At 42.7% G+C, this 24,453-nt stretch overlaps 1 pseudogene across 1 annotated transcript; it reads right to left on the reverse strand.

Annotated features, from left to right (window-relative positions):
• Window positions 1-245: 245 nt before the first annotated feature.
• LOC147445043 (lysine--tRNA ligase-like) lies at window positions 246-16,204 on the reverse strand (annotated as a pseudogene). Its single transcript, XR_015190074.1, has 14 exons — window positions 15,819-16,204; window positions 15,533-15,609; window positions 15,244-15,337; window positions 15,058-15,143; window positions 2,640-2,750; window positions 2,389-2,462; window positions 2,176-2,302; window positions 1,787-2,063; window positions 1,617-1,713; window positions 1,353-1,509; window positions 1,088-1,229; window positions 939-1,007; window positions 561-704; window positions 246-465 (listed from the first exon to the last, which is right to left on the reverse strand). The product of XR_015190074.1 is annotated as a lysine--tRNA ligase-like (transcript).
• Between the last annotated feature and the right edge of the window lie 8,249 nt (window positions 16,205-24,453).

Below are 24,453 nucleotides of genomic sequence, written 5' to 3' on the forward strand. Positions count from 1 at the left end.
TGATAGTCGAAAGGGAGCTCAAGCATCTCATTGTCCTGATAACTTAGCATTAATAATCGCCAGCAATCTTCAATTCTCTGTATTAATCTTTTGTTTGATATTTGAAAGGGAGCTCAAGCAACTCATTAACAAATGGAGTGTGGGGTTACAAAACTGGCAAGGCACTCTTTGCTGAAGCCTTTCTCAATTTTAACAATGGTTATGCTTTCAGGCAAAATCAATCTTCTCAATGCTACCATCCTGCGAACTCTTGCCATATAAAGAATTTGACTCTGCCGTAGGCTTCTATCCGATTGGTTATAAGGAAAATGCTTACATTTTTCACCAGAGCTTAACCAGCATCGTGCCATTTTCCCCAGAGATTAACAAGTATCACGCCTAAGAGTTCACCTGGAGCCCACCCATACCTTTGGCAACTGTTGTGACCTCTTCATGAGGCTTCATTGCAGGAAACAGCAATACTTCCTACGGTCCAATAGACAACCACCAAAGGTTATAAATGTTGAATCAAAAATGTTTTTATGTACACCACTGAGAAGCCAAAACAGACAGAAACCCACCTTGACATTCTGAGAGTCGGTAAGAAGCATGGCCAGTCTGTCAATTCCCATACCCCAACCGCCTGTTGGGGGCAAACCATACTCCAAGGCTGTACAAAAGGACTCGTCTACCGGCATCGCTTCATCATCACCAAGTTGTTTATCCTACAAGAAACCAGTTAAATAGTACTAATGCGACCTCCAGTCAGCAACTTCAAGAATCTAAAGGCATGAAAAACATCAATTAGGCAGATAAGATTGGTTTTATGTATGGGCTGCGACAAAGAAGGTGACCTAAACTGCAATACCCTCAAATAGGGGGGGAATAAATATGCACGAGACACCTGTTTTCGTCACAATACACAGTAAAAATAGAAGTCACCTCCATGAGCAGCATACCTTCATTTGCTCCATAAACCGCTCACGCTGGACCCTGGGGTCATTTAGTTCCATGTATGCATTACAGACCTGCATTCAACATACTATTTCAGCAATGTATAGGGATATCCCGACTAGCAACTAAGCTTTTGGAGAACATTGATGCTTGCCTCATGTCTGTTCACAAATAGCTCAAAGCGTTCTGTGAGCTCAGGTGTAGTCCTATGCCACTTCGCAAGTGGACTCATAATTCGAGGATGGTTCATAATAAAAGCTGGGTTTACACACAGACTCTAGGAAATGTCCAACTAGCTGGAAAGGGGACAAAGAAAAGCCTTGATCACAAATTGCATTGAGAGCGACCGAGGGGGAAGAAAAAATCGTTATAGAAACAGAAAGATGTCATAGTTGCGGCTTGGATGTAGAGAGGGAAACCTTGTCAAGGAGACGGGCTGTAGTTTGTGGGTAAGGACAATTTACTTCAAGCCTCTTACAAGCATCCTTGAGGTAGATATTAGCTTCCTCTGATGAAAGATCTTTGGGTATAGTAAGACCGCCAAACTCTCTGAGCCCTTCCATCATATCTATTCGCCTGTAGCAGGAGACATGAAGCATTCACAGTAAAAAATCTTGAGAACTCTACGTTTCACTTAAATTGAGGCTAGCAGGTGACATTACAAATTCTTTGGAAACTATCACCTAAAAGGAGGAGTAAAATCAATCAAAATTGGATCCTTCTCGACTCCCTCTGAATGGTATGTCAGCTTGTAACCACCGGTTATCTTCTTAACCATGCCTGTAGAGAAAAAAAATTCTCTAATCACAACAGCTCATTCTTGCACTTATAAATAGACCAAAAAAACAAATACCAGAAAGCATCTCCTCAGTCATTGTCATGAGATCGTTATAGTCCGCATAGGCCATGTAAAATTCACAAGTGGTGAACTCTGGATTATGAGAGATCTATTCCCTCATTTCGGAACTGCTTTCCAATCTCATATACACGATCTAGGCCCCCTACCACGAGCTCCTTGAGGTACAACTCAGGGGCTACTCTCATGAAAAGTTGCATGTCCAACTCATTGTGGTGAGTTATGAAAGGTTTTGCAGTTGCTCCACCAGCAATCATATTCATCATAGGTGTCTCTACCTGTAACTCCAGCAAAAGATTTCAATCTTCTAAATCCAAACTGGATATGAAAACTGCTGGAGCCACAAGCACATAAAGACCATTACCAACACATCTAAAAATATATACCCTCAAGGAAACCTCGGTTGTCCAGAAACTCCCGGACAGAGGATACTATTTGAGCCCTTGCTTTGAAAATTTGCCGAACCTCGGGGTTGATCATCAAGTCAAGATAGCGCTGCCGATACCTAGTCTCCTGCAAGTTACCACAGGAGTCGCTGTAGAGAGAAAAAATTATACAGTTCACTGAATGAAGCTCTCTCGAGGTAAGTTGATCCTGACCTGGTCCTTTAGGATGTATCTGTCTGGATGTCTAGGCTGACCAGGAGTCCAGTTCAAACCGGCTTTATCTTGATCTTGTTGAGTATCCTACACAAGGTTTGTACTGAGTCACTGTTTGGTTGAAAGAACATAAGAAGCTTCCTTAAGCTTCTTTGTCCTTGCCCAAGAATATAAGCAGTCCAAAAGACAGTTTAAAGGTTCTTTTGTGCATGCCAAAGAATACAAGCAGTCATTAGCTATGGGACTTTAACAGGCACCTTCTTTGCAGCGGGACCCCTTTTGTCTTGGAAGCATATGTAGACATGGTGACAGCACTTGAAAGTGAGTAGGAAATATGCTAAGTTCTCCTTTCTTGCTTTTGCCTGCACAAAAAGTCTTGAAATTCAACAAACACCATCTATACTTACGATTCGTAAATTCATACTTAACTATCTTTGGTGTCCTAAAGGAAAACTGGATGTTACAAAACGCACTTCCTTAAACCAGAGTTTTATGTCAAAATCACACTCGGAAGGACTGACAAATAGCTACACACACACAGGGTAAAAGAGTAAATGAGCACTTCCACTCTAAATTCAACCCTGGCAGCCTAAACTGCCAAGAGTTTGCCTTCTCAAACCTCAAGAAAGAAAAAGGGTCTGCAAACCATTGTATTTTCGCCTCAGGTGAACATACTACCAAGTCAAGGTTTGTCTAAATAGCCTAGGGGCTTTTGTACAGGCTATTGTGTGAGCATGCCTGTGGGACTTGCAGGTCCAAACGGGTCCATTAATTAATTTTTTACCTAGATGAATCCAGATTCACTCTAAGGGAAAGTGCAAGGTATAGACCACAACATCCACACTGACGTCATCAGAGCCCAATAGTGGGTGTAGAACTAGGTACTAGCATATGTCCCAAACACAACACACACCACACGCACACGCACGTGTACTAGCCAATCTAGACTCTAAAACACTACATAAATTATTTGCCTTCATGATGGTAGGTCATTCATAAAGAGTGATAGATCTAAGTATGTAGATGGTAGATTTAATAAAGAAAGAGATGATTGAGAGATGAGGGGGAGAGAGAGAACATCACAAACTGATAGGGGCCATGTTACGTCCCCAAACATAAGAATGGGCACCTGAGCTATGTGCAGCCAAGTGCGAATAAGCGAGTCCTATAAATAGGACTGTGGTCTCATTTGTGAGACACACTACACATGGACTCTAGGTCCTTGGCAACTCTACCCACACACCCGTATCCGTGTCGGCTTGGTGGTATGGGACACCAGCCCTTGTGGTAGAGGCTAGCCCGATGGCTGTAGCCTCCCAGGCTCTGTGGCTGGAGGTGAGCCTGATGTCCTCTCTCTATGCTCATTTTAGCTCTATGGTGGGAGGTGAGCCTGATGTCTGCTCTCTACGCTCGTCTTTGTGTGAGTATGGCTTGTGTCATGTCATGTATGCAAGATGGATCCAGCTTGGTGGTATGGGACACCAGCCCTTGTGGTAGAGGCTAGCCCGATGGCTACAGCCTCCCACGCTCTGTTGGCTGCAAGTGAGCCTGATGTCTGCTCTCTATGCCCGTTTTAGCTCTATGGTGGGAGGTGAGCTTGATGTCTGCTCTACGCTCGTCTTTGTGTGAGTATGGCTTGTGTCATGTCATGTATGCAAGATGGATCGGGCTAGGGACTCACGCTGGTATCAAAGCTCCTTCCTACTAGTGCATACCGCATGGCGACTTGCAAAAACCATTGGAGCTCATAGGCCATGATGGCCTAGCCCGACAGGTTCTCTAACCTCTTGCAAGGAGTGGTATCACAAGGGCGGGCACCACGTGCCAACGAAAAAGAACAGCCTGAACAACTTTAAGCACTTCGATAGCAGCTGAACTAAAAGAGATGCACGACACGAGACGGGGAGTGGCGCACTTCCACCCCGAGAGAGCACTGGCCCCAAACCTTGGCGCCCCTTTCGGTATTTCTTTATATTGCTTGAACAAGGTACAATGCCGGTACTCCTTCCTCTGCACCTCAACGAGGGAGCGTGCCAGAGACTGAGCCCTCTGCACATATTTAAAGGCCCTTGGCCTATGAAAAGCAGTTCACATGAAAAGCTTCAAACTCAAAAGCATCTAGTTTCAAAAACTGGCGTAAAAAACTGCCAGTGCAATTTATGGAAATCCGTACAAGTGCCACATGGCACTGTCAGCACGAATCGCGGGACTATCCGTAAAACCTGCCACATAAGCATGTCAGCACGTTGTGTGAGGGTTCCGTACAGCAGCCATGTCATCAACTTTTTTTACGCTAGACCTTTTGAGGGTTCTGCTTCTAGTTCCTTGCGCCCCATCGGACACGGTTCCATAAGTTGGTACAAACTTCTTCCGCTGCTTCTTTTTTTGTTGCTTCTACTTCTGCTTCTTCTAGGGTTTAGGCCCCCGGCCGAGATCTGCAAGTTGGCTCTCTTCTTCAATGGCTTGCCATGTCATCAGTTTGTGACATGCCCCCTTCTTGAAAAAAAGTAACCGTCTGCGATTACCGTTGTAACAGACTTGGGTACCCTAAGTCTAGAATCTAATACGACACACTAGAGAATCACTTAAAAACACTTCACAGCTTTAAATCACGGTTCAATAGAGTCGAGATGGCCCGGAGTAGTTCAGTGCCCAGAGAGATTGGCCCCAAAGACTGGTGCCCCTTTCAGTATTTCTTTTTTGTATTAATACTAGAGCAAAGTTACAAGTCCCGAGGGTCCTCTCTGCTCTGCAACTCGTTAGCCAACTGAGCCAAAGAGTGGCCCTAGGTTCATATTTAAAGGGGGCCAATTGAGAAGAAGTTACATGAAAAGCTTCAAACTCAAAAGCAATGGATCCAAAAAGTTGTCATCGTTGTTTGCGGAAATTCCGTATAGTCCCGTAAAAAGCAAGATCTATATGGCCTGCCACGCCATCAGCGACTCTCTCTCTCTCTCTCTCTCTCTCTCTCTCTCTCTCTCTCTCTCTCTCTCTCTCTCTCTCTCTCTCTCTCTCTCTCTCTTTAATTCCTTCTAGTGTCCTTATGGCCCCATCCAACGGGACCCTATAAGTCGGAACAACTTATAACTTTAGGGTTTCATCAATTGGACATGCCACGTCATAATTCTGTGACATATTCCCCTCTTGAAAGAATTGTAATCGCCCTTGATCACGCCTGCAAAAATAGACAAAAGCCATAAACCACTTCAGTAGACACTGACTCTTAAGTACCGAAGCACTAGACGACACTTACAAGGCATAAGCCATAAAGATCGCTTGCGAGAGAAGGTTCAAAGATTTTTCGAGCCGTTGTTTTTCTCAGAGGCAGTGCCATGCACTGCTACAAGTCTATAGACTTGGCAAGCTTTCAAGAAAAATTTTGCTCGAAGTTACATTTCGTCAAACATCTTCCTTCAAATTGCAACTTCTGGCAGAGTGGGGTATCCAGAAAGGCTTGCTACAGAAACCCTAGCAAATTAGAACTTGAAATTTCTTGACATCTCTCATCAATTGTCTCTGGAGGTCCGATGTGATTGCTGTCTTGGGACTACCACCGCCACCAAATGAACACTTTCTGTCGAGGCTTGTTTCAATTGTTTTAAGCGCTTATGAACCATGCTACGGTCGACTACAACCTTATGGAAGAAATCTAACCCTAATAGTGGTGCAGGTTTCAGGATGGAAGACCGATGTCCAAATTGATTTTTAAGTTTTTCTGAGGGACAATCAGTTTTCTCATTCCACATTGGAACTCTTGATATCCTGGGTCGTTGGCTTTCCAGAAAAAATCTCATCCAATAAAGAGTCTCATTCAAGATTGGAACTCTTGATATCCTCGGGCATTGACTTCCCAAAAAATATCATCCAATGTGGAGTCTCAATCCAGATTGGAACTCTTGATATCCTAGGTCGTTGGCTTCCTAGAAAAATCTCATCCAATAAGGAATATTCAGTGGTTGGCACATCACAACGCAACACAAATGCTCACATATGCATGCTACAATACATAGAAACATAAAGCCGCCGATGAACACCCCCGCCATAAATAACCATCCAAGTCCGGGCCATGAGCTGTTCAACGACTCCCTTATCACTACTCCTGGATAACCTAAAAAGGTTCGAGCCGGGAGATATAGAGGCCTTTTACAACCAAACGCCCCCCAGACCGCAGCATGAGTAACAACAATACTCCCCCCGTAAATAACCCCAAGAGTCGAGCCATGATTATGAGCAAGCATTCTCAACATCATTTCTCACTACTCCACTTGGGAGTAAATCATCATCGTTGAAACCAATATTAAAAGCAAAGTCAAATTTTTGAGCTAACTTGAGTTGTTTCACAGATATGTTGTAATCGCGGACGATTACTTTCTTTCAAGAAGGGGGGATGTTGACGAGTCAAAACCATTGAAGAACGGAGCCAACCTACAAATCCCAGCCGAGAAGCCTAAACCCTAGAAGCAAGAGAAGCAGCAGAAGAAGTTTCACCAACTTACAAAGTTTGGCCGAGTGGCCTATTTCTTAAAGAAGAGTTCCCACCAACTTATAGGACCCCGTTCGATGGGCCCAAGGGACCTAATGCCCTTAAAATAAAACGGGACCACACACACTCAATCTCTTGCAAAAAAGGTGATGACGTGGCAGCTGTATGGATGCCCGTGATTTACGCTGATGATGTGGCAAATTGTACCGACTTCTGCGAATTGCATTGGCAGGTGCTGACGTGGCAATTGTACGGAATTTCTTGTTTTGTGCTGGCAGCTTTTGGGGAAGATGTTTTTTGGACCAGATGCTTTTGAGTTTGAAGCTTTTCATGTAACTGTTTTTCATAGGCCAAGGGCCTTCACATATGTGCAATGGGCTCAGTCTCTGGCACGCTCACGCGTGGAGGTGCAGAGGTTGGAGTATCGGTGTTGTACTAAGTTCAACCAATATAAAGAAATATCGAAAGGAATGTCAAGGATTGGGGCCAGTGCTCTCTTAGGGTGAAATTCCCCCACTCCCAGTCTCTCGTGTTGTGCATCTCTTTCAGTTCAGTTGTTTTTAAAGTGCTAAAAGTCTATTCTATCTATTCTTTTCCATTGGCACGTGGTGCTTGTCCCGTGACATCGGCATCTGCCTGCGCGGTTTACAAAAATTTATACAGCCTGCCACGTCAACATGTCAACGCGTTTTCTAGGATTTTCGTATAGCTGTGCACGTCATCTCTTTCAGTTCAGTTGTTATTGAAGTACTAAAAGTCTATTCAGTCTGTTCTTTTTTGCTGACACATGGTGTCTATCTCTTGACATCAGCATCTGCCATCACGTTTTACGAAAATTCGTACGCCCTGCCAGGTTAGCATGTCAACACATTTTCCGGGATTTCCGTACGATGAACATATCGCTCATGAGTCATGAGAGATTGCAATTTGCTCTACCCTCTCAAGTTCTCCATTCCTCCCTCATAGCTCTCAAGCAATCATCCTCTTGAATCTTCATGAAGCTCTAGCCTCTCAATTACAAGCAAGCTCTCCATGAAGCTTGCCTCTTGAGTCTTCCTCTCTTACACCTCTCTCCATTACCGAAAACTCTCAAGCTCTCCATTGCATAAACCTCTCAAGCTCTACATCTCTCAAGTGTTCTATCATGCCTCCCCCTCTTCATGAAGCTTTTGCAAAGCATTGCCGCTCCTATGAGAGGGTGAGGGAAAAAGGAAACATTTGTAGGTGGACTTGCAAGTATTGTCCCAAGATCGTGACCTCCCCGTCCACTCGACTCATCATCCACTTGAAGAAGATGGGAGGTGAAGCCGGTCCGTGCCCCAATATACCCGACGACATTTTGGAAGAGTGCAAGAAGTATCTCCCCTTGAAAACACGCAAGGTGGGGATGAAGAGAGCCCAAGAGGAGATAGTGGCGCCCTACATTGATGTTACCGACTCGGAGGAGCATATGAGCGGCCCTTCTTCCTCTACCTCCATTGCAACCGATAGCGGCGGCAAGCTCAATGGCTACCACGAAGAAAAAGGTTGAGCTCTGGTCCATTGTCTTTCCTGAAAGAGAGACAAAGGCTTACGGACATTGAGATTGCACGCACCATTATTGAGTGTAATCTTGCTTTCAACATCCTTCGACTAGAGCGGTGGAAGAGGATGGTGAAAGCTATTGCGGCCGTCAGTTCATGTGAGAGGTGGACGGGTCCATCCTATGTGGACATGTGCACCAAGAAGCTCGACGAAGAGCGGACAAGAATCGACAAATCTCTTGAGCCTGTGCGAGCCGGATGGGCACAATATGGATGCTCCATTCTTTCTGATGGGTGGAGTGATTGTAAGAAGAGGGGCATCATTAACATACTCGTATCATGCCCTCTTGGCACCTACTTCTTGCGAGCGGTTGATGCAGGAGCAAGAGGCAAGAAGGTCAAGGGAAAATTCATCTACAAGCACATCAAGGCCGTAATAGAAGAGGTGAGAGTTTAAGTTGTCTCCTCTTCTTGTGCAATGTGCATTGTGTAGTATGTACTTACTAGTAACTACTTTTCGCCCTCTTGATAAGTGTTCTAAATTTTTCTCTCTTTAATGTAGGTCGGGCCCGAAAATGTGGTGCAAGTGATCACCGATAATGCATCCAATTGCGCCGACTACTTGAGGCCGAATACAAGAACATTGTATGGACCCCTTCTACCTCCCATTGCCTCGATCTTCTCATGGAAGACGTAGGAGAACTAGAATGGGAGAAGGCCATTCTCACCCAAGCCCTCACTATCGTCAACTTCATCAATGCCAAGGTGAGAGTACTTGCAATTTTTCGCACGTACTCCGACAAGGAGTTGAAGAAACCCTCGCCAACACGATTTGCCTCCATGTGGCACGATGTCCAAAACAAAGTGCGAAAAACCGTGGTGTCCGATGAGTTCAAGCAATGGTGTGAAGGAGAGAACCAAGCAACCTCACAAGAGGCAAAGGCCATCAAAGAATTTTGGGAAGAGGTGAAGGGTCTTGTGGTAGCCATCTTGCCCATCTACAAGGTGCTCCGAATGACCAACATGGAGGGATCTAACATAGGCCTTCTTCACCACTTCATGGACGAGGCATACAAGGAAATAGAGGCATCAACCATTCTTGATGGTCCACCCGATGGGACACGATATCTCCTTTTGCTCTCCATTCTCAAGTCGACAATATGTTTTTTCCTAATTTGCACTATGCATCACCTCTCTCTCTCTTTCTCTCTCTGTTTTTGTAGTAATGTCTTTGAAGATTCCCTCAAGAGGGATGATATCCTCTTTCTTTTCCAAAAGAGGTGGTTTTAGGAAGAGGCCCATTCACCGCTTTGCGGCTCTCTTGCATCCAGCCTACAAGAAGCCGGATCTTTTCACAAACCAAATGCTACAAGAAGAGAGCCCCCAAGGCCATCTCCGAAGATGATCACAACGCATTCCTTCAAGAGCTAATCAACTATGGAGACCAAAGAGGCACGGCTTGTTCCTCCACCATATGTTGGAAGAGGGAGTCCTTGGTGAAGCCTCTTTTTTGGTGGGAGAGCTTCGGGTACCAATTGCCTCACCTGCAAAGAGTTGCATTAAGGATTCTTGGACAAGTAAACCCTCTTAAGCCTCGGGCCTTGGCGCTCTCTCTCTCTCTCTCTCTCTCTCTCTCTCTCTCTCTCTCTCTCTCTCTCTCTCTCTCTCTCTCAACATTCTAATTTCTCGAATCTCTTTTACTCAAGATTCATGAATTATATTAGATACTCACTATCTCTGGAATATAATATAGGATTGCTCATCCGATGCATGCGAGCGAAATTGGTTCGCATACTCGCTTATCCACACCAAAATTCGCAACAAACTATCAACAAAGCAATTGGAGTGGCTCGTCTATTGTCGCTCCAATCTCCGAATGTTGCGCTCCATGCATGAGATGCCTATAGCTAGACAAGTAAACCTTCTTTCTACACACTTGCTTCTTGACTCATATGGGCTATGGCTTTGCATTCCAGTTCACATGTGCTAATTTTGTCTCGACTCTTTTCTATAACTTGTCAAATAGGTCAACGTTGATGATTGCAAGCTCTCAATTGAGACTCTCAAAAGTGTCAACAAAGAGCGTGACATGACAGAGGAGCAAATTTTCCGTGAGCTCTACTTGGAGCTAGAGGAGATTGACCGCTGGGTTTCTCGCACACGATCACGCAAGAGGGTCATTGTGCGTGGAGTCCCTACGCCTTCGGCTACAAGAGGTAGAGGTGCAAGAGCTTCCCATGCTCATGGCCGTAGCAGAGCATCAACAACACCTATAGAGGCAGAGACACCGACTGAGATTGAGATTGAGGCTACTACTCCTACAACCTATGTGCAGCGAGGCTCAGGAAGCGACTCCATTGCGACGGCCTCCGTTTTGAAGAATGTGCCTATTCGTAGATCTGGCCCTATGGAGCCTAGAGAGTCGGAGTATGACGAGGAGGAAAATCTCCTTCGTGAGGGAGATTATGTCATACCTGTCACAAGACGGGCACCACGTGCCAATAGAAAAGAACAGACTGAACACACTTTTAGCACTTCAATAACAATTGAATTGAAAGAGAGACGACACGCGACACGGAGTGGCGGAATTCCACCCCGGAGAGTATTGGCCCCAAACCTTGGCGCCCCTTTCGGTGTTTCTTTATATTGCATCAAGACAGTACAAGCCAGTACTCCAGACTCTGCATCTTCGCCAGGAAGCATGCCAAAGAATGAGCCCTAGCCTCATATTCAAAGGCCCTTGGCCTGAAAAGCAGTTACAGTAAAAAGCCTTTAAAACTCAAAAGCTTATGGTCCAAAAGCAAAGCCAAAAAGCTGTCAACATAAATCATGGAAATCCGTACAGCCTGCCACGTCATTATCTAGCGCAATTTTCGGAAATCTCCTTGCTGCCCTTCGGGTTAGGGTTAGGGTTTTTACAGTTTTAGGGTTAGGGTTTCTAGAATTAGGGTTTGCAAGTTTTAGGGTTAGGGTTTCAACAGTTAGGGTTTCTGGTAGAAATTAGGGTTAGGGTTTTTGCTCTCGGACAACCACGTCATCATTTTGTGACACTTCTTCTGTTACTAGTTCTTCTTAGGGTTTAGGCCCCTCGCCGGTAGCTCCGTTCTTCAGTAGATCGATATGTCAGCAGTTTGTTACATCTCCCCTTCTTGAAAGAGAGTAATCGTCCAATTACAGCATATCTACAAAACAACTCAAGTTAGCTCAAAAATTTTCGAGGGACATTCCGAGAGACAATCGGTTTGCTCTTTTTATTAAGGAGTTAGCTTCTCCTTTCTGCTCTTTTGATCAAGGAGTTAGCTTCTCCTTCCGACTGTTTTGATCATGGAGTTAGCTTCTCCTTTCTGGATCTATTGATCAAGGAGTTAGCTTCTCCTTTCATCCAGATCGGAACTCTTGATATTCCGGCGTATAAAATTAGCCATCACACCCAGACCGTACTGATCTTCCACGGGTGTCTTGATGCACTATAATTACATACCCATGCAATCTCATCCAACTAGGAATATTCAGTAATTGGCACATCACAATGCAACACAAATGCTTACATATGCATGTTACAAGACATAGAAACATAAAGCCGCCGATGAACACTCCTCCCGCAAAACCTAACAAGGTCCGGGCCGGGAGATATTCAACGACTCCCTCATCACTCCTCCCGCATAACCTAAAAAGGTCCGGGGCGAGAGATATAGAGGCCTTTTACAACCAAACGCCCCGCAGACCGCAGCCTGCGTCGTTTGGAGGACTGAGAGTAACCACTGCTCAGACTTCTTAATACTCCTCCCCCATAACCATCCAGGTCCGGGTCGGGAGTCACAACAACAATACTCCCCCCGTAAATAACCACAAGGGTCCGGGCCATGAGAAAAAAAAAACAGCACTTTTCAATCATTCAATACTCCCCGCGCAAATAACCACAAGGGTCCGGGCCATGAGTATGAACAAGCATTCTCAAACATAATTTCTCACTTCTCCACCCGGGAGTAAAATCACCAATCATTGAAACCAATATCAAACCAGAGTCAAACAATTCAAATCGGCACCAAAACAGGTTCAAAACAGATACCATCCATTTCATACAAATTCCAACAAAATCACCAAACAAGATCAAACAGAACTCAAACTTAAAAAGCAATCTCGACATCAGTCGAGCTCGAAAAGTCGACTGCCTTTCCATCTTGAAACCTGCATCAAAAATTAGGGTTAGATTCCTTCCATGAGGTCATAGCCGAGCACAGCATGGTCCATCAGCTCCTGGACAGACAGTGTTTCTTTGGCGACGATGGTAGTCCCAAGAGATAGCAATCACACTGAACCTCCAAGGTCATTTGCTCGTGAAGAGACATCTACTGAGAGATGTCGAGAAATTTCAAGTTATAATTTGCTAGGGTTTCCATGGCAAGCATTTCAGGATACCCCAGTCTGCCAAAAGTTGCACTCCGAAGAAAGATGTCAGAAACCATATAACTTCGAGCAAATTTCTTTTTTTTCTTGAAAGCTTGCCAAGTCCTTGGAACTGTGCGGCTTGGTAGCTATAGACATCTGCATGGTACTGTCTGTGAGAAAAACAAAAGCTCGAAACAAATCTTGGATCCTTCTCTTGCAAGTGAACTTAATGGCTTATGCCCTGTAAGACGTGAGCAGTGACGACGGGAGCGCGCCCGATGCGCGATGAAGTAAGGGTGGGAGTGGCTAATAAGTCCGGGTTGAAGGGCGAAGATACCTCTGATAAAATTCCATAAGCTCTCTCTACTCTTTTGGAGGACCGGTATGCTTTCAGAAAAGCACACGAATGATGCTCTGATACCACTATCACAAGACAGGCACCACGTGCCAATAGAAAAGAACAGACTGAACAGACTTTTAGCACTTCAATAACAATTGAATTGAAAGAGAGAGATGACACGCGACACGGAGTGGCGGAATTCCACCCCAGAGAGTATTGGCCCCAAACCATGGCGCCCCTTTCGGCATTTCTTTATATTGCATCAACACAGTACAAGCCGGTACTCTAGACTCTCCACCTTCGTCAGGATGCATGCCAGAGAATGAGCCCTAGCCTCATATTTAAAGGCCCTTGGCCTGAAAAGCAGTTACAATAAAAAGCCTTTAAAACTCAAAAGCTTCTAGTCCAAAAGCAAAGCCAAAAAGCTGTCAGCATAAATCACGGAAATCCGTATAGCTTGCCACATCATCAACCAGCACAATTTTCGGAAATCTCCCTGCTGCCCTACGGGTTAGGGTTAGGGTTTCTATAGTTTTAGGATTAGGGTTTCCAAAATTAGGGTTTGCAAGTTTTAGGGTTAGGGATTTCAAAATTAGGGTTTGCAGATTTTAGGGTTAGGGTTTTCAGAATTAGGGTTTCAACAATTTGGGTTTCTTACAAAAATTAGGGTTAGGGTTTCTGCTTCGGGCAACCACGTCGTCACTTTGTGACACTTCTTCTGTTACTTGTTCTTCTTAGGGTTTAGGCCCCTCGGCCGGTAGCTCCATTCTTCAATAGGTCATCAGCAAGCTAGAGAGAGAGAATTGTCTACTTAGAGAGAATTTGAGGATAAATATAGAAACAAGTGATGGTGGTAGCGTAGAGGCTTCTTGGAGTGACGTTGGATTGAAAATTTAGCAAGTGGAATGGTCCTCAAGTAAATAGAAAAGGGTTGTATTTATAAGTGAAGTGGTCTTCCTTAGAAATTCAAGGCCTTCTTTGAAATCTAAGACCTCCTTGGAAATTCAAAACTTTCTTTAAAATTCAAAGTCTCCTTTGAAATAGGTGAAGCTTCCTTTGAAACGTAGAATCTTGGGTCTCCATTCCCTGTTCCCATCCCAATTTTTCGTTCCGGATCCACGTTCCGTATTTCAAACGTAAGTATCCGAAACAAGGAATGGCGTTTCATGTATGTTGCCGTTCCGCTTTCCTGTTCCAATTTCTCGTTCTGGGTAGCTATGCTAGAAGCTTCTAGAACCTTTCTTCTTTGTAAAATTGTTTACAAATAGAAATATCAATATGGGTATCAAATGAAAGCTCTTTACGGGTAGATCACCATTCTGGCTTTAAAACATAATTTAAAAATGCTTGTTAAAACAAAAACATCCAAAGCATTCATCCCACGTATGCACAATGAGCAATCTTTCATAATCATACCATCTTATTTATTGTAACTATCGTTTTCTAACGGGTCTAGCCGACACTCCAAGGCATCAATCCTTTTTGTGAGCAGTATGACCCCGATATGCATGAGCTACATGTCACAAGAATCATTTCAAGTTATCTCGGTGGGAATGTACATTATCAATGTTCTGACCCACTGCGTGGTCCACCTTAGCTTGTGACTACTCATCGGTGGTCATTCTAAGTACACTATTCTACCTATCTTAAATAAAGAGGAAAAAACAATTTCATACTAGATATTATAGAGAACAAAAAGGATACAAGATTTGTTTTTAATTGAGTTGTGACATTCATCTTTTCTCTCTAGAGCTTTAAGACATGTAGGATTGCAAGAGGACAATCAAAACACAAATAGAAACACTTTGTTTATTTCCAAACATTCACCACCACGGAAACATGTATATAATTGTTTGCAACTTTGCTGCACCTCAGAAGCACTTTTCTAGGGAGTTGATCATGGTAAAAGTCAAATTCAAGTATATTTGACAAACCTGGAAATCCTTGGACTCCTACGATATCACCGCGCTTAATGCTTGCATGAAGCTTCGCAAACTCAGGCTCGCTAAGACCAGAATTTCTGCAAAACAGAACATTTAAATCACCCGTACACAAAGTAAACCCCAAAACCATGGTGGAGCTTTGCTTGTACTAACAATGCCTTATGATCTATTACTTACTTTGCATCTGCCATTACTTGAACCTTCACACCCTCACCAATGAGATCATAAAATAATAGCTTAACCAATGAGCTCCTTTTGTTTAAAATCCTTCCTAATACCACGAACATCAACTTGTTAGAATACGAAAGAATTCAGCCAAGCTGGCTGATTTGAACTTAGAACTTCCACTCAGAAGAATGAAGATAACTTTGAACTGTCAAAATACACATCATACTACAGCTGATTAATTATAATTGCCGCATCGGGTAATAAAGTTATCTAATTGGGAAAACAAACATGCACATACCAGCCACAGATACAGTCCATTCTGGTTTGTGCTCCCCATCTAAAAGACCCAAAAATTGCTTCACGTAGTCGGGAACACTAATAGACACAGATACGTGAGAAAGAGGTTAGCACCAAACACTAAAACCCGTGAAAGGAATGGAACGCAAACTGCATAGTTCAAAAATGGCGTCATTTGCATAACATTTATCTTGCTCGATCAGTCAAATGTACAATGTTCAAACAAAGCTACAAATCTACCATGTGACGCTAGACAGGCATTTCTCTCTCAGGACAAAGAAGCTTACTTTTTGCTAACAGATTGCGCATCCGCTGCTGCTGAAGCCGGGGGTGCAGCAGGTGAAGGCGTCTCGGTCGCGGACTCTCCCATGCCTCGAATACGCAGCAGCGAAAACGCTTAAAAAGAGTGAAATGCAGAATCGAAGAAAATTAAAAGGCCGGGCTCAGACGACGTTGGGAGTCCGCCTCGTCTGAACCAGGCCATAGAGCTACGAGAGGGGATAGAGCACAAGGATATCGTGCGATGTAACAGAAGGTCCTGATTGGAAGCTTCCGATAAGCTGAACCTCACTTGGCAATTGCTTTGCCCCGAGCCTTCCAACCCCCATAGCCATTTCGTGGATGAGCTCATTTGCGGCACATCACCCCCATAGCAGTTACAAATGCTTGGCGAGACGGGGCTCTTAATCTAAAAAGTCGGAAACTTTGGCACAAAAACTATTACTTCTAAATTAGAGCCCTAACCCAAAGAAAATGCATTACATTGTTGTTATTGAATGAGGTATTGTACTTCACTTTTACTTTTTGCACGATTTCAATCTTGAATTCTCATTTGTTAGTGTACCACACCTCTTCAAAGTACTTGGGAAAAAGAAATCGTTAAGGATATTGCTTGTATTTCATACTAATTCTCTTAAATTCTAGTCGTGATAAGGGGACCAATGCATTATGCAATTACGTTGTCTCACTAAACTCACAAGAGCAAAGCGAAACTCAGCTATAATCAAAAGAATGGAAAGAGAAGACTTTCAATCAATTCACAAGCCTCTATGGACATTTGATGCAGAATTCTCACTATCATTATCACAGGCATGTGGTTCTTTGCCTCGGGACTAAGACTCTTTCCGCTTGGTTTGTCCACCGTATGATTGAAAAAGCAAGCAGCTACATATTGCAAGACCATGTGATTGATGGACATGTGTTTCTTTGCCTAGGGCTTTGTTCAAACTGTAGCTCTTTGAATTTTTTTGAGTGCATCACTGCTTTTCAGAAACTCAAAGGAAATCAAATGTGGGTCTTTTGCAACCTCGACGAATCGTGACTTCATGTTTTTTGAAGAGAGAACACCCTAATACGAAACTAGTATTTCATAAACAGAAACATATATGGCTTTGCTTTTATTGAGAGCATTGCCAACAATAGTGATGCTTGTGCTTGTGGCTCTGCATATGCTTGGGGTGAGTGCATTGTGCAATATTGCTTGTAGTTGAGGTGTGTGCAAATGTATGTTTGCCAATTATGCTTGTCCTTTTTTGTTTCTTCTCCTATTTAATGAGTGATTTAGGTTTGGAATTGGTTTGGTGGGTGTGCTGGGTGATTTTTGCCTCACCTTTAGATTTGCACCATATTCTACTTCTACTTCGAGGTTTAAGAATGGCATAGCCCTGTTAATCATTGCCTTGGATGAGTAGAGCTTATCTCTCTCTAGGATTTTTGGTGCGAGTCTTCTTGCAGCAATGATGTCTCTTTTGCATTGGGATGTGACATTGTGCATGGCCTTGGAGATCTGGAGTTGGCTATTGGAGATTCTCTGGTGGAGTTTTCAACCTCTTCTCGACGTCAAGGTGGCCTATTTCTGCTTCAGCTCTTTGCTACTTTCTTCCGTCATTCCCCCGCTCATAGCTTTTGTTGTATCACCCTTCTTTTATAACTTTGCAATCAATCGTAGTTTTCCCCTTGTGGTTTATAATCATTGAATATCTCAGGGGGGGTTTCATTATTAGATTTGTTATCCTTGTATGCCTACATGCTGATGTAATGCCTTCGGGCTTGTAATTTTGATTAGGTAATAGAAAAGGGTACGAAGCACCGCTTCTTTTGCAAAAAAATAAAAAAAAATCATAGGACGCCTTGGCCAAAGATAGGAGAGGCCATACTTTAGAAGAAAGTAAAGTATGTGAAATCAAGGTAAATATAGGATCATAAGGCATCTTGGGACAGGCGACGACATTGCTTTTCACTTTGAGTGTAAGTTTAGATTCAATTGGCTTATGATGGTGGTCATTATCTTTGCTTTTGTGTTTGAACTGAAGTCTTTCTCTATCAATTACAAAGTCATTGCATCTCTTAGAGAAGTGTGTTAAGAATCAATGTTGTTAGGCTTATAAGGCCTGGAGTAATTGAGTATTGAAGCAACTTGGTGCACCTATGCTATTGATGGGGCTTCTCTTTGAGCTATGTCTTCATATAGTGCATGAGCTCGTTTGTGTTTTTGGATGTTTGCATTTGGAAAAATATCCAGTGCTATCTTTAAAGACTTTAGAGGGTACAAAACTAATTTGTAATTGAGTAGAATTTTACCTAATTAGCTTTGGTCTTTCTTCTATATATCGGTATTTTATAGAAGATAGCTACTAAGTATGTTTTAAAATTCAAAAAATGAGAACTGAAGAGCGCGTGTGAGAGTGTGTGTGTGTGTGCAGCAATGGAGAAGAGAGGAGAAGAGATGAGACACAGGTCTAGGTGGACTCCAAACACAATAGTGTTAGGGTTATGAATCCTTATTCTTTTATGTAGAATGAATGGTCAGTGTTAGTTCCCGGTAGTCTCCGGCCGCCTAACACTTAGGTGCGGGGCACATTGGCCTTTACCACCCCAACAACCTCCCACTTAAAGGACAATGTGCCTTTAAGCTAGGGTGACAATGTATATATATAGAAAATACAGGTAGACAATGACCATGATCATCTACCCAATGCCCATAAGTGCCCGACAATGTGCAAACCGCTTGAAGGTAAGCCCTTTGTTAGAAGATCAGCAGGGTTTTCAGTGGTGTGAATCTTGGCAAGCTGCGATCGCTTGTCCTCAAGCACCTCACGAATGAAGTGATACTTCACATCCACATGCTTTGTCTTTGCATGAAACACTAGATTCTTTGCCAATTGTATAGCACTTTGGCTATCACAATGTAACACAAGCATCTCAACATTGATTCCCAAGTCTCCCACCAGTCGACCAAGCCATATAGCTTCCTTGCAAGCTTTTGAAGCTGCAACATATTCAGCTTCTGTAGTAGACAAGGTAAAACGATCTTGCAAACGAGATCGCCATGAAACTGCACCTCCAGTGAATTCAAAAACATAGCCTGAAGTGGACCTTCTCTTGTCCAAGTCTCCTGCATAATCTGCATCTGTGTAACCAGTTACACATGCTTCCTTTCTTCCAAAGCAAATGCACATGTCTTTTGTACCATTCAAATATCGCATAACCCCTTTCACTGCCTCCCAATGTTTCTTGCTTGGATTTGACATATATCTACTAACAACTCCCACTGCAAAAGCAGTATCAGGACGTGTAGCAATCATAGCATACATCAAACTCCCAACTGCAGATGAATAAGGCACTTGTGCCATTTCAGCCTTTTCCTCTTCAGACTCAGGGCAATCATTTTTAGAAAGTTTCACATATGGAGGCAATGGAGTACTCAATGTCTTCCCCTTCTCCATATTGAAACGCTTGAGCACTTTAGCAATGTACTCAGATTGAGACAAATAGACCAATTTATTGCATCTGTCTCGCTTAATGTGCATGCCAAGGATATGGCTTGCTTCACCCATGTCTTTCATTTCAAAGTTTGCATGTAACTCTGACTTCAATGTCGAAATCTCATCCCTGCATTTCCTGACAATTAACATATCATCCACATAAAGGACCAAAATTAGCAAACTACCATCGTTAGCTCGCTTAGTGTAGAGGCAATGGTCCATATTGCTACATCTGTAGCCTTGAGAGAGCATGAACGAGTAGAATTTACGATACCACTCCCTTGATGACTCTTTTTAGACCATAAAGAGTCTTTTCTAACTGACACACCAAGTCTTCATTGCCCTTCTCAACAAAACCTTCTAGCTGCTGCATATAAACTTCTTCTTGAAGATCACCATTCAAGAACGTCGTCTGGACATCCATCTGGTCAAGTTCCATGTCGTCTTTAGTAGCCAACGCAAGTACACACCGCAGAGTAGTTATCTTGACAACCGGAGAAAAGATCTCATCAAAGTCAATACCCTGTTGTGCTGCTGCTTAAATCCTTTAGCAACAAGTCGTGCCTTGTACTTGGGTTTATTATCTTGAGGTGTAATTTTTTTCTTGTACACCCATTTGCATGGTAATGCCTTTTTACCTTTAGGCAACCGAACCAACTTCCAAGTTTGATTCTTATGCAACAAGTCCATTTCTGATTGCATAGCTTTCTCCCACTTTGCCTTGCCATCCATTGACATGGCTTCCTTATAGCAGGAAGGCTCTCCACAATCTGTCAACATAATGTAGTCCAATGAGAGAGTAAATCTATCAGGAGGCCTTGAAACTCTTGTAGACCTTCTAATAACTGCTTGAGCCGGTTGTCCCTCAGCAACATCTTGTACTGCAGGAGGATTCTGTACTTGTTGTCTGACATTAGGCACTTCAGCCCTATTGTGGACAATTCCATCTTCTTGGAAGATAACTCTCTTGACCTCCACTGTATGCACAGGCTTCTTATGCATCTTTTCTTCATTGAAGTATACGTCATTACTGCGAACTACCTTTTTAGCTTCAGGATACCATAACCGAAATCCCATCTCACCAGGATTGCCATAGCCAAGAAATATACATTTCTTTGACTTAGTATCCAACTTGCTTCAAAACTCCTTTGGAACATGGAAATACGCTTCATAGCGAAAGACTCTAAGATGCTTGTAAGAAGGTGGCTTCCCAGACCAAAGCTCTTCAGGTACCTTCTCATCTAAAGCCTTGTTAGGAGATCTATTAATAAGATGGACAGCAATTGCTAACGCTTCTGCCCAAAATCCATTAGGCAACTCTGCATTAGATAACATGCTACGCAACTTCTCTTGTATGGTACAGTTCATCCTCTCAGCAACATCATTTTGTGGAGGGTTATATGGAGCAGTCAACTTTTTTTTAATGCCTTTGGAATCACAAAATTTCTGAAAGGCTTTAGTGACACACTCACCACCATTGTCTGACCTCAAGCACTTTACTTTCTTGCTAGACTGATTCTCCACTAGTGCCACAAAATTCTAAAATTTTGAAAGAACTTCTTCTTCCTGAGAGGATATACCCACACTTTCCTTGAGAAGTCATCAATGAATGTAACAAAGTACAATGAACGTCCCATGGATACGTTAGGCATAGGTTCACAGACATCACTATGCACTAACTCTAATGGCTCACTTTTTCAAGTGCTTCCCCTTTTGTGTGGTGATTGTGTTTGTTTACCATAAAGACAATGCTCACAAACTGAAAAGTTTGAGAAATTGAAGCCAGGCACATAACCAAAACAAGATAAGATTTTCATTCCCTTTTGAGACATATGTCCTAACCGGCGATGCCACAAAGAAACATTTGGCTGCTCGGTTACACAAATTACATGGTTTTTAACTTTGGATACATATAGCATGTACAAAGTCCCAGACTTTGAACCATGTGCTACCACTAAAGAACCTTTGGTGATCTTCCATGAACTATCACCAAATGTGCAGTAATATCCTGTGTCATCCAATTGTCCTGTACTAATCAAGCTTTTGGTAAGCTTCGGCACATGTCTCACATTCTTAAGCATGAATGAAGAACCATTCTGAAATTTCAGCTGCACATCGCCGACACCAACTATGTCGCAAGCAAAATCATTGCAAAGACGAACATGACCTTTACAGGTTGCATCATATGTACTGAACCACTCTCTGTGAGGAGTCACATGAAATGATGCACCTGAGTCAATAACCCAATCCTGTAAAGCATAGTCATCAGTGGCAACCAAAAATGTTGAATCCATGGCAGATGTGAGATAAATATCTCCATCAAAATCTTCAACAAAAACATTGTTGATCTCTTCAATCTTTATACTGCTTTCCTTAGTCTTGCCTTCTTCCGACTTCTTGTCTTTACCTTTCTCTTGTTTCCACTTTCGACAGTCTTTCTTCATATGACCTTTTTTTTACAATGATAGCACTCAATGTCTTTTCGGGCACGTGATTTGCTACGAGATTTTCTTCTCTGATTCTGCTTGCCCTTTTCTTGTGATCGACCACGAACAACGAGAGCATTGCTAGTACCACGAGAAGTATCAAGATTCTTCCTACTAACCTCTTCAGTAAGCAAATTTCCCTCAGCATCAGTACATGTTAAACCATCAGGAGGTGTTGAGTTGCTTATGGCTGTGCGAAAAGTATCCCAACTTTCTGGCAGCGTAACTAGCAAGAGCATTGCTTTGACTCCCTGCGCAGAAAGCTGACTGAAAATTGTGTTGAACTTATTAAGATGGTTGCACATGGGTGTGCCCTCATCCATCTTCAAATCAACTAACTTTTTCAGCCAATAAACCTGTAATGCTGCACTTTGCTTCTCATACAAGTCACATAACTTCTTCCACAGCTCATAACTAGTATTTTCCATGTTCACATTGAAGTACACATTCTTTGACAAAGTCAGCATGATGGTGGACCTGGCAAGCTTATCCAACTCCTGTCAATCATACTCACCCATATCCTCAGGCTTTATCCCTTTCATCTTTATTGGCCGAATCTACTTCTTTTGTACTAAGACATTGTAAATTTGTTCCTTCCAAAATGGAAAGTTAGTGCCATCTAACTTCTCAATGTTGAACAAAGAGTTCTCCGATGATGAAGCCATCACTCGACAAGGAACAAAAGTGATAGATCCGCTCCATTAAAGAGATGATAGAAAACCTAAAAAATTTCAGCAGAGTCTCCCCTACAAAATTGACTTCTAAACCCAAAACAAATGTGTACAATGACTGAAATGCTGATCAAAGTGTCTAAACCGGCAAGATAAAATCTCAAAGAACTGTCACTATCAATGTCTCCAACTCTAGAAGAGTGTCTCTGACCAATTGAACATTGTTAAAGGCATACGCATAAAGATGATAGCAATGCCAACAATGGAGGGTCAGCAGATGCACATCAATATTGCACTAACTGCATAAACATACAGCACTAACTGCATAAACATACATCCTATGTCGATGCACACCAATACTGCACTAACTGCATAAACATACATCCTATGTTGATGCTGAACTATGGGGATGTCGGGGGCTCGCTCCAAAACCTATATCACCGAAAGGATCTCTACATTTGAGAATCCCCCAGCTCAATAAAACCTTACCACGACCCTCAACAATAGGCTTTGCATATTTCCATCACAATACATAAACCCCATAAGATCTTACATCAACCACAGAAACCCTTTTCTGTAATCGCTGCGGCGGTTTGTCTGATATAACAGACCCTCAAGACCTTACATCAAATATGCATGTGACAGACATTGCAGAAAGAGTTTGCAACGAAAACCTGTACGCAGACGAACCGACGAGGGTAGACCACCCTGCTCTCTGAACTGAATATCTCTCAAACTGTGCAAAATTTGCAGAAACTTCCTTTTGCAAAGTTGTAGACCACGTGAAACTGGTTGGGGGTTCCGCGAATAGACTTGAAATAAGCTGTTTTTAAATATATTAAAAAATCTGTAAAAATGTGCAACTTCTACTTCACGACCTACAGGCAATCTGAGTGATGTATCTCAAAATTGGTGAAGATTTTGAGGAAACTTTCTTCTGTAAAGTTAAAGAGGACAAAAAACCGGTCAGGAAACTTGGAAATTGGCTAACATGAAGACGTTTTGGTAGGCCAAAATAGATCTGCAAAAACGTGCTGCAATTTTTGCTGCTTCTCCACTTGCTTCCCCGCTGAGCTCTAATGGTGCTCCCAATCCCTGAGCTCTGGTACCAGTTGAAGAGCGCATGCGAGAGTGTGTGTGTGTGTGTGTGTGTGTGTGCAACAATGGAGAAGAGAGGAGAAGAGATGAGACACAGGTTTGGGTGGACTCCAAACACAATAGTGTTAGGGTTATGAGTCCTTATTCTTTCATGCAAAATGAATGGTCAGTGTTAGTTCCCGGTAGTCTCCGGACGCCCAACACTTTGGCGCGGCACATTGGGCTTTACCACCCCAACAAGAACTTGTATTGTTGTAATATCCAACAAATAAGTCAAAACAATGCTTTTGTCCTTTGCCATTGTTTACCATTTTTGAAGAAGTGGAAGTAAATTTGACAACATGAAGCGTCTTTTCATAGTAAAGCACTGTCTTGAACAACCACAAAATATAAGTTCACCCTTATTGATTTCAAGACTAAACAATCAAAAACCCAAGTCAACAACACTAGAGATCAAAACTAAAGAAAGAAGTAGCTTGCAATGGGGATCAGAAAGAGATACAAACACATTTTTCTATTTTTGTATATGTCTCTTCTTGGCCAACAAATGTGTTTCTTGGAACCCTTGTGACAATATGGAAATTATTGCTTGAAATTGAGATCATTATTGGATAGAGTTAATGCATTTAAATGACGTTGGGCTCATTTTAGAAAGCGAGGAGTATAAGTCTCTTTACTTCTATTTATGTACACGTTTAAGAAAAATTTGCAAATTCATAGTACATAATGAGATTGTTGGAAGTCAAAGTTCAAGCATGGCACCAATGCAGTGATAGAATCAACAAGAATTATAGTATTCGAAACTGAACCCTTTTGATGATTACAATTGCTCATTTTTTATGTGGAGCACACGAGACAAGGCATGCAATTTAGTGAGTAGATGGCATTGCATGTTCTTGGTGC

The sequence above is a fragment of the Adiantum capillus-veneris genome, chromosome 13 (genome assembly GCF_014529385.1).
Source record: "Adiantum capillus-veneris isolate H3 chromosome 13, ASM1452938v2, whole genome shotgun sequence".
Classification (NCBI taxonomy): domain Eukaryota; kingdom Viridiplantae; phylum Streptophyta; class Polypodiopsida; order Polypodiales; family Pteridaceae; genus Adiantum; species Adiantum capillus-veneris.